Genomic DNA, 14,117 nt, shown 5'->3' on the forward strand with positions numbered 1-14,117 from the left:
AGTGTGTAGGTGGTGAGTGTGTAGGTGGTGAGTGTGTAGGTGGTGAGTGAATGTGTAGGTGGTGAGTGTGTAGGTGGTGAGAGAGTGTGTAGGTGGTGAGTGTATAGGTGGTGAGTGTGTAGGTGGTGAGTAGGTGGTGAGTGTGTAGGTGGTGAGTGTGTAGGTGGTGGGTAGGTGGTGAGTGTGTAGGTGGTGAGTGTGTAAGTGGTGAGTAGGTGGTGAGTGTGTAGGTGGTGTGTGTGTAGGTGGTGAGTGTGTAGGTGGTGAGTGTGTAGGTGATGAGTGAGTGTGTAGGTGGTGAGTGTGTAGGTGGTGAGTGTGTGGGTGGTGAGTGTGTAGGTGGTGAGCGAGTGAGTGTGTGGTGAGTGTATAGGTGGTGAGTGTGTAGGTGGTGAGTGTGTAGGTGTTGAGTGTGTAGGTGGTGAGTGTGTAGGTGGTGTGTAGGTGGTGAGTGTGTAGGTGGTGAGTGTGTAGATGGTGAGTGAGTGTGTAGGTGGTGAGTGCGTAGGTGGTGAGTGAGGGTATAGATGGTGAGTGTGTAGGTGGTGAGTGAGTGTATAGGTGGTGAGTGTGTAGGTGGTGAGTGAGTGTGTAGGTGGTGAGTAGGTGGTGTGTAGGTGGTGAGTGTGTAGGTGGTGAGTGTGTAGGTGGTGAGTGAGTGTGTAGGTGGTGAATGAGTGTGTAGGTGGTGAGTGAGTGTGTAGGTGGTGAGTGTGTAGGTGTTGAGTGAGTGTGTGGGTGGTGAGTGTGTAGGTGTTGAGTGTGTAGGTGGTGAGTGTGTAGGTGGTGAGTGAGTGTGTAGGTGGTGAGTGTGTAGGTGGTGAGTGAGTGTGTAGGTGGTGAGTGTGTAGGTGGTGAGTGAGTGTGTTGGTGGTGAGTGTGTGAGGTGGTGAGTGTGTAGGTGGTGAGTGTGTAGGTGGTGAGTGTGTATGTGGTGAGTAGGTGGTGAGTGTGTACGTGGTGAGTGTGTAGGTGGTGAGTGTGTAGGTGGTGTGTAGGTGGTGAGTGTGTAGGTGGTGAGTGTGTAGGTGGTGAGTAGGTGGTGAGTGTGTAGGTGGTGAGTGTGTAGGTGGTGAGTGTGTAGGTGATGAGTGAGTGTGTAGGTGATGAGTGAGTGTGTAGGTGGTGAGTGTGTAGGTGGTAAGTGAGTGAGTGTGTGGTGAGTGTATAGGTGGTGAGTGTGTAGGTGGTGAGTGTGTAGGTGGTGAGTGAGTGTGTAGGTGGTGAGTGTGTAGGTGTTGAGTGAGTGTGTGGGTGGTGAGTGTGTAAGGTGGTGAGTGTGTAGGTGGTGAGTGAGTGTGTAGGTGGTGAGTGTGTAGGTGGTGAGTGAGTGTGTAGGTGGTGAGTGTATAGGTGGTGATTGAGTGTGTAGGTGGTGAGTGTGTAGGTGGTGAGTGAGTGTGTAGGTGGTGAGTGAGTGTGTAGGTGGTGAGTGTGTAGGTGGTGAGTGTGTAGGTGGTGAGTGTGTAGGTGGTGAGTAGGTGGTTAGTGTGTAGGTGGTGAGTGTGTAAGTGGTGAGTGTGTAGGTGGTGAGTGTGTAGGTGGTGAGTGTGTATGTGGTGAGTAGGTGGTGAGTGTGTACGTGGTGAATGTGTAGGTGGTGAGTGTGTAGGTGGTGTGTAGGTGTGAGTGTGTAGGTGTGTGTGTAGGTGGTGAGTAGGTGGTGAGTGTGTAGGTGCTGTGTGTGTAGGTGGTCAGTGTGTAGGTGGTTAGTGTGTAGGTGGTGAGTGTGTAGGTGGTGAGTGAGTGTGTAGGTGGTGAGTGTGTAGGTGGTGAGTGTGTAGGTGGTGAGTGAGTGAGTGTGTAGGTTGTGAGTGTATAGGTGCTGAGTGAGTGTGTAGGTGGTGAGTGTGTAGGTGGTGAGTGTGTAGGTGGTGAGTGAATGTGTAGGTGGTGAGTGTGTAGGTGGTGAGAGAGTGTGTAGGTGGTGAGTGTATAGGTGGTGAGTGTGTAGGTGGTGAGTAGGTGGTGAGTGTGTAGGTGGTGAGTGTGTAGGTGGTGGGTAGGTGGTGAGTGTGTAGGTGGTGAGTGTGTAAGTGGTGAGTAGGTGGTGAGTGTGTAGGTGGTGTGTGTGTAGGTGGTGAGTGTGTAGGTGGTGAGTGTGTAGGTGATGAGTGAGTGTGTAGGTGGTGAGTGTGTAGGTGGTGAGTGTGTGGGTGGTGAGTGTGTAGGTGGTGAGCGAGTGAGTGTGTGGTGAGTGTATAGGTGGTGAGTGTGTAGGTGGTGAGTGTGTAGGTGTTGAGTGTGTAGGTGGTGAGTGTGTAGGTGGTGTGTAGGTGGTGAGTGTGTAGGTGGTGAGTGTGTAGATGGTGAGTGAGTGTGTAGGTGGTGAGTGCGTAGGTGGTGAGTGAGGGTATAGATGGTGAGTGTGTAGGTGGTGAGTGAGTGTATAGGTGGTGAGTGTGTAGGTGGTGAGTGAGTGTGTAGGTGGTGAGTAGGTGGTGTGTAGGTGGTGAGTGTGTAGGTGGTGAGTGTGTAGGTGGTGAGTGAGTGTGTAGGTGGTGAATGAGTGTGTAGGTGGTGAGTGAGTGTGTAGGTGGTGAGTGTGTAGGTGTTGAGTGAGTGTGTGGGTGGTGAGTGTGTAGGTGGTGAGTGTGTAGGTGGTGAGTGTGTAGGTGGTGAGTGAGTGTGTAGGTGGTGAGTGTGTAGGTGGTGAGTGAGTGTGTAGGTGGTGAGTGTGTAGGTGGTGAGTGAGTGTGTTGGTGGTGAGTGTGTAGGTGGTGAGTGTGTAGGTGGTGAGTGTGTAGGTGGTGAGTGTGTATGTGGTGAGTAGGTGGTGAGTGTGTACGTGGTGAGTGTGTAGGTGGTGAGTGTGTAGGTGGTGTGTAGGTGGTGAGTGTGTAGGTGGTGAGTGTGTAGGTGGTGAGTAGGTGGTGAGTGTGTAGGTGGTGAGTGTGTAGGTGGTGAGTGTGTAGGTGATGAGTGAGTGTGTAGGTGATGAGTGAGTGTGTAGGTGGTGAGTGTGTAGGTGGTGAGTGAGTGAGTGTGTGGTGAGTGTATAGGTGGTGAGTGTGTAGGTGGTGAGTGTGTAGGTGGTGAGTGAGTGTGTAGGTGGTGAGTGTGTAGGTGTTGAGTGAGTGTGTGGGTGGTGAGTGTGTAGGTGGTGAGTGTGTAGGTGGTGAGTGAGTGTGTAGGTGGTGAGTGTGTAGGTGGTGAGTGAGTGTGTAGGTGGTGAGTGTATAGGTGGTGATTGAGTGTGTAGGTGGTGAGTGTGTAGGTGGTGAGTGAGTGTGTAGGTGGTGAGTGAGTGTGTAGGTGGTGAGTGTGTAGGTGGTGAGTGTGTAGGTGGTGAGTGTGTAGGTGGTGAGTAGGTGGTTAGTGTGTAGGTGGTGAGTGTGTAAGTGGTGAGTGTGTAGGTGGTGAGTGTGTAGGTGGTGAGTGTGTATGTGGTGAGTAGGTGGTGAGTGTGTACGTGGGTGAATGTGTAGGTGGTGAGTGTGTAGGTGGTGTGTAGGTGGTGAGTGTGTAGGTGGTGTGTAGGTGGTGAGTAGGTGGTGAGTGTGTAGGTGCTGTGTGTGTAGGTGGTCAGTGTGTAGGTGGTGAGTGTGTAGGTGATGAGTGAGTGTGTAGGTGGTGAGTGTGTAGGTGGTGAGTGTGTAGGTGGTGAGTAGGTGGTGTGTAGGTGGTGTGTGTGTAGGTGGTGAGTGTGTAGGTGGTGAGTGTGTAGGGTGGTGAGTGAGTGTGTAGGTGGTGAGTTTGTAGGTGGTGATTAGTGTAGGTAGTGAGTGAGTGTGTAGGTGGTGAGTGTATAGGTGGTGAGTGAGTGTGTAGGTGGTGAGTGTGTAGGTGGTGAGTGTGTAGGTGGTGAGTGAATGTGTAGGTGGTGAGTGTGTAGGTGGTGAGTGTGTAGGTGGTGAGTGTGTAGGTGGTGAGTGTGTAGGTGGTGAGTGAATGTGTAGGTGGTGAGTGTGTAGGTGGTGAGTGAGTGTGTGGGTGGTGAGTGTGTAGGTGGTGAGTGTGTAGGTGGTGAGTGTGTAGGTGGTGAGTAGGTGGTGAGTGTGTAGGTGGTGAGTGTGTAGCTGGTGAGTGTGTAGGTGATGAGTGAGTGTGTAGGTCATGAGTGAGTGTGTAGGTGGTGAGTGTGTAGGTGGTGAGTGTGTAGGTGGTGAGTGAGTGAGTGTGTGGTGAGTGTATAGGTGGTGAGTGTGTAGGTGGTGAGTGTGTAGGTGGTGAGTGAGTGTGTAGGTGGTGAGTGTGTAGGTGTTGAGTGAGTGTGTGGGTGGTGAGTGTGTAGGTGGTGAGTGTGTAGGTGGTGAGTGTTTGTAGGTGGTGAGTGAGTGTGTAGGTGGTGAGTGTGTAGGTGGTGAGTGAATGTGTAGGTGGTGAGTGTATAGGTGGTGATTGAGTGTGTAGGTGGTGAGAGTGTAGGTGGTGAGTGTGTAGGTGGTGAGTGAGTGTGTAGGTGGTGAGTGTGTAGGTGGTAAGTGAGAGTGTAGGTGGTGAGTGGTAGGTGGTGAGTGTGTAGGTGGTGAGTAGGTGGTTAGTGTGTAGGTGGTGAGTGTGTAAGTGTGAGTGTGTAGGTGGTGAGTGTGTAGTGGTGAGTAGGTGTGAGTGAGGTGGTGAGTGTGTAGGTGGTGAGTGTGTAGGTGTGTAGGGGTGAGTGTGTAGGTGGTGTGTAGGTGGTGGAGGTGGTGAGTGTGTAGTGTGTGTGTGTGTGAGTGTGTAGGTGGTGAGTGTGTGTGTTGGAGGTGGTGAGTGTGTGGTGTGTGGTGAGTGTGTGAGGTGGTGAGTGGTGTGTAGGTGGTGAGTGTATAGGTGGTGTGTGAGTGTGTAGGTGGTGAGTGTGTGGGGAGGGTGTGGGTGTGGGTGTGTTGTGGTGAATGTGTAGGTGGTGAGTGAGTGGTGGTGGGTGGGTGTGTGGTGGTGAGTGTGTGGTGGTGTGTGTGTGTGGTTTGTGGTAGGTGGTGAGTGTGTAGGTGGTGGGTAGGTGGTGAGTGTGTAGGTGGTGAGTGTGTAGGTGGTGAGTGAATGTGTAGGTGGTGAGTGTGTAGGTGGTGAGTGAGTGTGTAGGTGGTGAGTGTGTAGGTGGTGAGTGTGTAGGTGGTGTGTAGGTGGTTAGTGTGTAGGTGGTGAGTGTGTAGGTGATGAGTGAGTGTGTAGGTGGTGAGTGTGTAGGTGGTGAGTGTGTAGGTGGTGAGTGTGTAGGTGGTGAGTGTGTGGGTGGTGAGTGTGTAGGTGGTGAGTGAGTGAGTGTGTGGTGAGTGTATAGGTGGTGAGTGTGTAGGTGGTGAGTGTGTAGGTGTTGAGTGTGTAGGTGGTGAGTGTGTAGGTGGTGTGTAGGTGGTGAGTGTGTAGGTGGTGAGTGTGTAGATGGTGAGTGAGTGTGTTGGTGGTGAGTGTGTAGGTGGTGAGTGTGTAGGTGGTGAGTGAGGATATAGATGGTGAGTGTGTATGTGGTGAGTGAGTGTATAGGTGGTGAGTGTGTAGGTGGTGAGTGAGTGTGTAGGTGGTGAGTAGGTGGTGTGTAGGTGGTGAGTGTGTAGGTGGTGAGTGTGTAGGTGGTGAGTGTGTAGGTGGTGAGTGTGTAGGTGGTGAGTGAGTGTGTAGGTGGTGAGTGTGTAGGTGTTGAGTGAGTGTGTGGGTGGTGAGTGTGTAGGTGGTGAGTGTGTAGGTGGTGAGTGGGTAGGTGGTGAGTGAGTGTGTAGGTGGTGAGTGTGTAGGTGGTGAGTGAGTGTGTAGGTGGTGAGTGTGTAGGTGGTGAGTGAGTGTGTGGGTGGTGAGTGTGTAGGTGGTGAGTGTGTAGGTGGTGAGTGTGTATGTGGTGAGTAGGTGGTGAGTGTGTAGGTGGTGAGTGTGTAGGTGGTGAGCGTGTAGGTGATGAGTGTGTAGGTGGTGTGTAGGTGGTGTGTAGGTGGCGAGTGTGTAGGTGGTGAGTGTGTAGGTGGTGAGTGAGTGTGTAGGTGGTGAGTGTGTGTGTGGTGAGTGTGTGGGTGGTGAGTGTGTAGGTGGTGAGTGTGTAGGTGGTGAGTGAGTGTATAGGTGGTGAGTGTGTAGGTGGTGAGTGAGTGTATAGGTGGTGAGTTTGTAGGTGGTGAGTGTGTAGGTGGTGAGTAGCTGGTGTGTAGGTGGTGAGTGTGTAGGTGGTGAGTGAGTGTGTAGGTGGTGAGTGTGTAGGTGGTGAGTGAGTGTGTAGGTGGTGAGAGTGTAGGTGGTGAGTGTGTGGGTGGTGAGTGTGTGGGTGGTGAGTGTGTAGGTGGTGAGTGAGTGTGTAGGTGGTGAGTGTGCAGGTGGTGAGTGTGTGGGGTGGTGAGTGTGTGGGTGGTGAGTGTGTAGGTGGTGAGTGAGTGTGTGGGTGGTGAGTGTGTGGGTGGTGAGTGTGTAGGTGGTGAGTGAGTGTGTAGGTGGTGAGTGTGTAGGTGGTGAGTGTGTAGGTGGTGAGTGTGTAGGTGGTGAGTGAGTGTGTAGGTGGTGAGTGTGTAGGTGGTGAGTGAGTGTGTGGGTGGTGAGTGTGTGGGTGGTGAGTGTGTAGGTGGTGAGTGTGTAGGTGGTGAGTGTGTAGGTGGTGAGTGTATAGGTGGTGAGTGTGTAGGTGGTGAGTGAGTGTATAGGTGGTGAGTGTGTAGGTGGTGAGTGAGTGTGTAGGTGGTGAGTAGGTGGTGTGTAGGTGGTGAGTGTGTAGGTGGTGAGTGTGTAGGTGGTGAGTGAGTGTGTAGGTGGTGAGTGTGTAGGTGGTGAGTGAGTGTCTAGGTGGTGATTGTGTAGGTGGTGAGTGTGGAGGTGGTGAGTGTGTAGGTGGTGAGTGTGTAGGTGGTGAGTGAGTGTGTAGGTGGTGAGTGTGTAGGTGGTGAGTGTGTAGGTGGTGTGTGTGTAGGTGGTGAGTGAGTGTGTAGGTGGTGAGTGTGTAGGTGGTGAGTGTGTAGGTGGTGAGTGAGTGTGTAGGTGGTGAGTGTGTAGGTGGTGAGTGTGTAGGTGGTGAGTTTGTAGGTGTTGAGTGTGTAGGTGGTGAGTGTGTGGGTGGTGAGTGTGTGGGTGGTGAGTGTGTAGGTGGTGAGTGTGTAGGTGGTGAGTGTGTAGGTGGTGAGTGAGTGTATAGGTGGTGAGTGTGTAGGTGGTGAGTGTGTAGGTGGTGAGTGTGTAGGTGGTGAGTGAGTGTATAGGTGGTGAGTGTGTAGGTGGTGAGTGTGTAGGTGGTGAGTGTGTAGGTGGTGAGTGAGTGTGTAGGTGGTGAGTGTGTGGGTGGTGAGTGTGTAGGTGGTGAGTGTGTAGGTGGTGAGTGTGTAGGTGGTGTGTGTGTAGGTGGTGAGTGAGTGTGTAGGTGGTGAGTGTGTAGGTGGTGAGTGTGTAGGTGGTGAGTGAGTGTGTAGGTGGTGAGTGTGTAGGTGGTGAGTGTGTAGGTGGTGAATGTGTAGGTGGTGAGTGAGTGTGTAGGTGGTGAGTGAGTGTGTAGGTGGTGAGTGTGTAGGTGGTGAGTGTGTAGGTGGTGAGTGTGTGGGTGGTGAGTGTGTGGGTGGTGAGTGTGTAGGTGGTGAGTGTGTAGGTGGTGAGTGTGTAGGTGGTGAGTGAGTGTATAGGTGGTGAGTGTGTAGGTGGTGAGTGTGTAGGTGGTGAGTGTGTAGGTGGTGAGTGAGTGTGTATGTGGTGAGTGAGTGTGTAGGTGGTGAGTGTGTGGTGAGTGTGTAGGTGGTGAGTAGGTGGTGAGTGTGTGGGTGGTGAGTGTGTAGGTGGTGAGTAGGTGGTGAGTGTGTAGGTTGTGAGTGTGTAGGTGGTGAGTGAGTGTGTAGGTGGTGAGTGTGTAGGTGGTGAGTAGGTGGTGAGTGTGTAGGTTGTGAGTGTGTAGGTGGTGAGTGAGTGTGTAGGTGGTGAGTGTGTAGGTGGTGAGTGTGTAGGTGGTGAGTGTGTGGGTGGTGAGTGTGTGGTGGTCAGTGTGTAGGTGGTGTGTGTGTAGGTGGTGAGTGTGTAGGTGGTGAATGTGTAGGTGGTGAGTGTGTAGGTGGTGAGTGTGTAGGTGGTGTGTGTGTGTAGGTGGTGTGTAGGTGGTGAGTGTGTAGGTGGGGAGTGTGTAGGTGGTGAATGAGTGTGTAGGTGGTGAGTGTGTGGGTGGTGAGTGTGTGGGTGGTGAGTGAGTGTGTAGGTGGTGAGTTTGTAGGTGGTGAGTGAGTGTGTAGGTGGTGAGTAGCTGGTGTGTAGGTAGTGAGTGTGTAGGAGGTGAGTGAGTGTGTAGGTGGTGAGTGTGTAGGTGGTGAGTGTGTAGGTGGTGAGTGTGTAGGTGGTGTGTGTGTAGGTGGTGAGTGAGTGTGTAGGTGGTGAGTGTGTAGGTGGTGAGTGTGTAGGTGGTGAGTGAGTGTGTAGGTGGTGAGTGTGTAGGTGGTGAGTGTGTAGGTGGTGAATGTGTAGGTGGTGAGTGAGTGTGTAGGTGGTGAGTGAGTGTGTAGGTGGTGAGTGTGTAGGTGGTGAGTGTGTAGGTGGTGAGTGTGTGGGTGGTGAGTGTGTGGGTGGTGAGTGTGTAGGTGGTGAGTGTGTAGGTGGTGAGTGTGTAGGTGGTGAGTGAGTGTATAGGTGGTGAGTGTGTAGGTGGTGAGTGTGTAGGTGGTGAGTGTGTAGGTGGTGAGTGAGTGTGTATGTGGTGAGTGAGTGTGTAGGTGGTGAGTGTGTGGTGAGTGTGTAGGTGGTGAGTAGGTGGTGAGTGTGTGGGTGGTGAGTGTGTAGGTGGTGAGTAGGTGGTGAGTGTGTAGGTTGTGAGTGTGTAGGTGGTGAGTGAGTGTGAAGGTGGTGAGTGTGTAGGTGGTGAGTAGGTGGTGAGTGTGTAGGTTGTGAGTGTGTAGGTGGTGAGTGAGTGTGTAGGTGGTGAGTGTGTAGGTGGTGAGTGTGTAGGTGGTGAGTGTGTGGGTGGTGAGTGTGTGGGTGGTCAGTGTGTAGGTGGTGTGTGTGTAGGTGGTGAGTGTGTAGGTGGTGAATGTGTAGGTGGTGAGTGTGTAGGTGGTGAGTGAGTGAGTGAGTGGTGAGTGTATAGGTGGTGAGTGTGTAGGTGGTGAGTGTGTAGGTGTTGAGTGTGTAGGTGGTGTGTAGGTGGTGTGTAGGTGGTGAGTGTGTAGGTGGGGAGTGTGTAGGTGGTGAATGAGTGTGTAGGTGGTGAGTGTGTGGGTGGTGAGTGTGTGGGTGGTGAGTGAGTGTGTAGGTGGTGAGTTTGTAGGTGGTGAGTGAGTGTGTAGGTGGTGAGTAGCTGGTGTGTAGGTAGTGAGTGTGTAGGAGGTGAGTGAGTGTGTAGGTGGTGAGTGTGTAGGTGGTGAGTGAGTGTGTAGGTGGTGAGAGTGTAGGTGGTGAGTGTGTGGGTGGTGAGTGTGTGGGTGGTGAGTGTGTAGGTGGTGAGTGAGTGTGTAGGTGGTGAGTGTGCAGGTGGTGAGTGTGTGGGTGGTGAGTGTGTGGGTGGTGAGTGTGTAGGTGGTGAGTGAGTGTGTGGGTGGTGAGTGTGTGGGTGGTGAGTGTGTAGGTGGTGAGTGAGTGTGTAGGTGGTGAGTGTGTAGGTGGTGAGTGTGTAGGTGGTGAGTGTGTAGGTGGTGAGTGAGTGTGTGGGTGGTGAGTGCGTGGGTGGTGAGTGTGTAGGTGGTGAGTGTGTAGGTGGTGAGTGTGTAGGTGGTGAGTGAGTATATAGGTGGTGAGTGTGTAGGTGGTGAGTGAGTGTATAGGTGGTGAGTGTGTAGGTGGTGAGTGAGTGTGTAGGTGGTGAGTAGGTGGTGTGTAGGTGGTGAGTGTGTAGGTGGTGAGTGTGTAGGTGGTGAGTGAGTGTGTAGGTGGTGAGTGTGTAGGTGGTGAGTGAGTGTGTAGGTGGTGAGTGTGTAGGTGGTGAGTGTGTGGTGGTGAGTGTGTGGGTGGTGAGTGTGTAGGTGGTGAGTGAGTGTGTAGGTGGTGAGTGTGTAGGTGGTGAGTGTGTAGGTGGTGTGTGTGTAGGTGGTGAGTGAGTGTGTAGGTGGTGAGTGTGTAGGTGGTGAGTGTGTAGGTGGTGAGTGTGTAGGTGGTGAGTGTGTAGGTGTTGAGTGAGTGTGTAGGTGGTGAGTGAGTGTGTAGGTGGTGAGTGTGTGGTGAGTGTGTAGGTGGTGAGTAGGTGGTGAGTGTGTGGGTGGTGAGTGTGTAGGTGGTGAGTAGGTGGTGAGTGTGTAGGTTGTGAGTGTGTAGGTGGTGAGTGAGTGTGTAGGTGGTGAGTGTGTAGGTGGTGAGTGTGTAGGTGGTGAGTGTGTGGGTGGTGAGTGTGTGGGTGGTTGAGTGTGTGGGTGGTGAGTGTGTGGGTGGTGAGTGTGTAGGTGGTGTGTGTGTAGGTGGTGAGTGTGTAGGTGGTGAGTGTGTAGGTGGTGAGTGTGTAGGTGGTGAGTGAGTGAGTGGTGAGTGTATAGGTGGTGAGTGTGTAGGTGGTGAGTGTGTAGGTGTTGAGTGTGTAGGTGGTGTGTAGGTGGTGTGTAGGTGGTGAGTGTGTAGGTGGTGAGTGTGTAGGTGGTGAGTGAGTATGTAGGTGGTGAGTGTGTGGGTGGTGAGTGTGTGGGTGGTGAGTGAGTGTGTAGGTGGTGAGTGAGTGTGTAGGTGGTGAGTGTGTCGGTGGTGAGTGTGTGGGTGGTGAGTGTGTAGGTGGTGTGTGTGTAGGTGGTGAGTGTGTGGTGGTGAGTGTGTAGGTGGTGAGTGTGTGGGTGGTGAGTGTGTGGGTGGTGAGTGTGTAGGTGGTGAGTGTGTAGGTGGTGAGTGTGTAGGTGCTGAGTGTGTAGGTGGTGAGTGTGTAGGTGGTGAGTGAGTGTGTAGGTGGTGAGTGTGTAGGTGGTGAGTGAGTGTGTAGGTGGTGAGTGTGTAGGTGGTGAGTGAGTGTGTAGGTGGTGAGTGTGTAGGTGGTGAGTGTGTAGGTGGTGAGTGTGTGGGTGGTGAGTGTGTAGGTGGTGAGTGAGTGTGTAGGTGGCGAGTGTGTAGGTGGTGAGTGTGTAGGTGGTGAGTGTGTAGGTGGTGAGTAGGTGGTGAGTGTGTAGGTTGTGAGTGTGTAGGTGGTGAGTGAGTGTGTAGGTGGTGAGTGTGTAGGTGGTGAGTGAGTGTGTAGGTGGTGAGTGTGTAGGTGGTGAGTGTGTGGGTGGTGAGTGTGTGGGTGGTGAGTGTGTGGGTGGTGAGTGTGTGGGTGGTGAGTGAGTGTGTAGGTGGTGAGTGTGTAGGTGGTGAGTGAGTGTGTAGGTGGTGAGTGTGTAGGTGGTGAGAGTGTAGGTGGTGAGAGTGTAGGTGGTGAGTGAGTGTGTAGGTGGTGAGTGTGTAGGTCGTGAGTGTGTAGGTGGTGAGTGAGTGTGTAGGTGGTGAGTGTGTAGGTGGTGAGTGTGTAGGTGGTGAGTGAGTGTGTAGGTGGTGAGTGTGTAGGTGGTGAGTTTGTAGGTGGTGAGTGTGTAGGTGGTGAGTGTGTAGGTGGTGAGTGAGTGTGTAGGTGGTGAGTGTGTAGGTGGTGAGTGTGTAGGTGGTGAGTGAGTGTGTGGGTGGTGAGTGTGTAGGTGGTGAGTGTGTAGGTGGTGAGTGTGTAGGTGCTGAGTGTGTAGGTGGTGAGTGTGTAGGTGGTGAGTGAGTGTGTAGGTGGTGAGTGTGTAGGTGGTGAGTGAGTGTGTAGGTGGTGAGTGTGTAGGTGGTGAGTGAGTGTGTAGGTGGTGAGTGTGTAGGTGGTGAGTGTGTAGGTGGTGAGTGTGTGGGTGGTGAGTGTGTAGGTGGTGAGTGAGTGTGTAGGTGGCGAGTGTGTAGGTGGTGAGTGTGTAGGTGGTGAGTGTGTAGGTGGTGAGTAGGTGGTGAGTGTGTAGGTTGTGAGTGTGTAGGTGGTGAGTGAGTGTGTAGGTGGTGAGTGTGTAGGTGGTGAGTGAGTGTGTAGGTGGTGAGTGTGTAGGTGGTGAGTGTGTGGGTGGTGAGTGTGTGGGTGGTGAGTGTGTGGGTGGTGAGTGAGTGTGTAGGTGGTGAGTGTGTAGGTGGTGAGTGAGTGTGTAGGTGGTGAGTGTGTAGGTGGTGAGAGTGTAGGTGGTGAGAGTGTAGGTGGTGAGTGAGTGTGTAGGTGGTGAGTGTGTAGGTCGTGAGTGTGTAGGTGGTGAGTGAGTGTGTAGGTGGTGAGTGTGTAGGTGGTGAGTGTGTAGGTGGTGAGTGAGTGTGTAGGTGGTGAGTGTGTAGGTGGTGAGTTTGTAGGTGGTGAGTGTGTAGGTGGTGAGTGTGTAGGTGGTGAGTGAGTGTGTAGGTGGTGAGTGTGTAGGTGGTGAGTGTGTAGGTGGTGAGTGAGTGTGTGGGTGGTGAGTGTGTGGGTGGTGAGTGTGTAGGTGGTGAGTGAGTGTATAGGTGGTGAGTGTGTAGGTGGTGAGTGAGTGTATAGGTGGTGAGTGTGTAGGTGGTGAGTGAGTGTGTAGGTGGTGAGTAGGTGGTGTGTAGGTGGTGAGTGTGTAGGTGGTGAGTGTGTAGGTGGTGTGTGAGTGTGTAGGTGGTGAGTGTGTAGGTGGTGAGTGAGTGTGTAGGTGGTGAGTGTGTAGGTGGTGAGTGTGTAGGTGGTGAGTGAGTGTGTAGGTGGTGAGTGTGTAGGTGGTGAGTATGTAGGTGGTGAGTGTGTAGGTGGTGTGTGTGTAGGTGGTGAGTGAGTGTGTAGGTGGTGAGTGTGTAGGTGGTGAGTGTATAGGTGGTGAGTGTGTAGGTGGTGAGTGTGTAGGTGGTGAGTGTGTAGGTGGTGAGTGTGTAGGTGTTGAGTGAGTGTGTAGGTGGTGAGTGAGTGTGTAGGTGGTGAGTGTGTGGTGAGTGTGTAGGTGGTGAGTAGGTGGTGAGTGTGTGGGTGGTGAGTGTGTAGGTGGTGAGTAGGTGGTGAGTGTGTAGGTTGTGAGTGTGTAGGTGGTGAGTGAGTGTGTAGGTGGTGAGTGTGTAGGTGGTGAGTAGGTGGTGAGTGTGTAGGTTGTGAGTGTGTAGGTGGTGAGTGTGTAGGTGGTGAGTGTGTGGGTGGTGAGTGTGTGGGTGGTGAGTGTGTGGGTGGTGAGTGTGTGGGTGGTGAGTGTGTAGGTGGTATGTGTGTAGGTGGTGAGTGTGTAGGTGGTGAGTGTGTAGGTGGTGAGAGTGTAGGTGGTGAGAGTGTAGGTGGTGAGTGTGTAGGTGGTGAGTGTGTAGGTGGTGAGTGTGTAGGTGGTGAGTGAGTGTGTAGGTGGTGAGTGTGTAGGTGGTGAGTGTGTAGGTGGTGAGTGTGTAGGTGGTGAGTGAGTGTATAGGTGGTGAGTGTGTAGGTGGTGAGTGTGTAGGTGGTGAGTGAGTATGTAGGTGGTGAGTGTGTGGGTGGTGAGTGTGTGGGTGGTGAGTGAGTGTGTAGGTGGTGAGTGAGTGTGTAGGTGGTGAGTGTGTCGGTGGTGAGTGTGTGGGTGGTGAGTGTGTAGGTGGTGTGTGTGTAGGTGGTGAGTGTGTAGGTGGTGAGTGTGTGGGTGGTGAGTGTGTGGGTGGTGAGTGTGTGGGTGGTGAGTGTGTAGGTGGTGAGTGTGTAGGTGCTGAGTGTGTAGGTGGTGAGTGTGTAGGTGGTGAGTGAGTGTGTAGGTGGTGAGTGTGTAGGTGGTGAGTGAGTGTGTAGGTGGTGAGTGTGTAGGTGGTGAGTGAGTGTGTAGGTGGTGAGTGTGTAGGTGGTGAGTGTGTAGGTGGTGAGTGTGTGGGTGGTGAGTGTGTAGGTGGTGAGTGAGTGTGTAGGTGGCGAGTGTGTAGGTGGTGAGTGTGTAGGTGGTGAGTAGGTGGTGAGTGTGTAGGTTGTGAGTGTGTAGGTGGTGAGTGAGTGTGTAGGTGGTGAGTGTGTAGGTGGTGAGTGAGTGTGTAGGTGGTGAGTGTGTAGGTGGTGAGTGTGTGGGTGGTGAGTGTGTGGGTGGTGAGTGTGTGGGTGGTGAGTGTGTAGGTGGTGAGTGTGTGGGTGGTGAGTGTGTGGGTGGTGAGTGTGTGCGTGGTGAGTGTGTAGGTGGTGAGTGTGTAGGTGGTGAGTGTGTAGGTGCTGAGTAGGTGGTGAGTGTGTAGGTTGTGAGTGTGTAGGTGGTGAGTGAGTGTGTAGGTGGTGAGTGTGTAGGTGGTGAGTGAGTGTGTAGGTGGTGAGAGTGTAGGTGGTGAGAGTGTAGGTGGTGAGTGTGTAGGTGGTGAGTTTGTAGGTGGTGAGTGTGTAGGTGGTGAGTGTGTAGGTGGTGAGTGTGTCGGTG

The sequence above is a fragment of the Petromyzon marinus genome, chromosome 37 (assembly GCF_048934315.1).
Source record: "Petromyzon marinus isolate PM22_M1 ecotype Great Lakes invasive population chromosome 37, UKy_Petmar_22M1.pri1.0, whole genome shotgun sequence".
Lineage (NCBI taxonomy): Eukaryota > Metazoa > Chordata > Hyperoartia > Petromyzontiformes > Petromyzontidae > Petromyzon > Petromyzon marinus.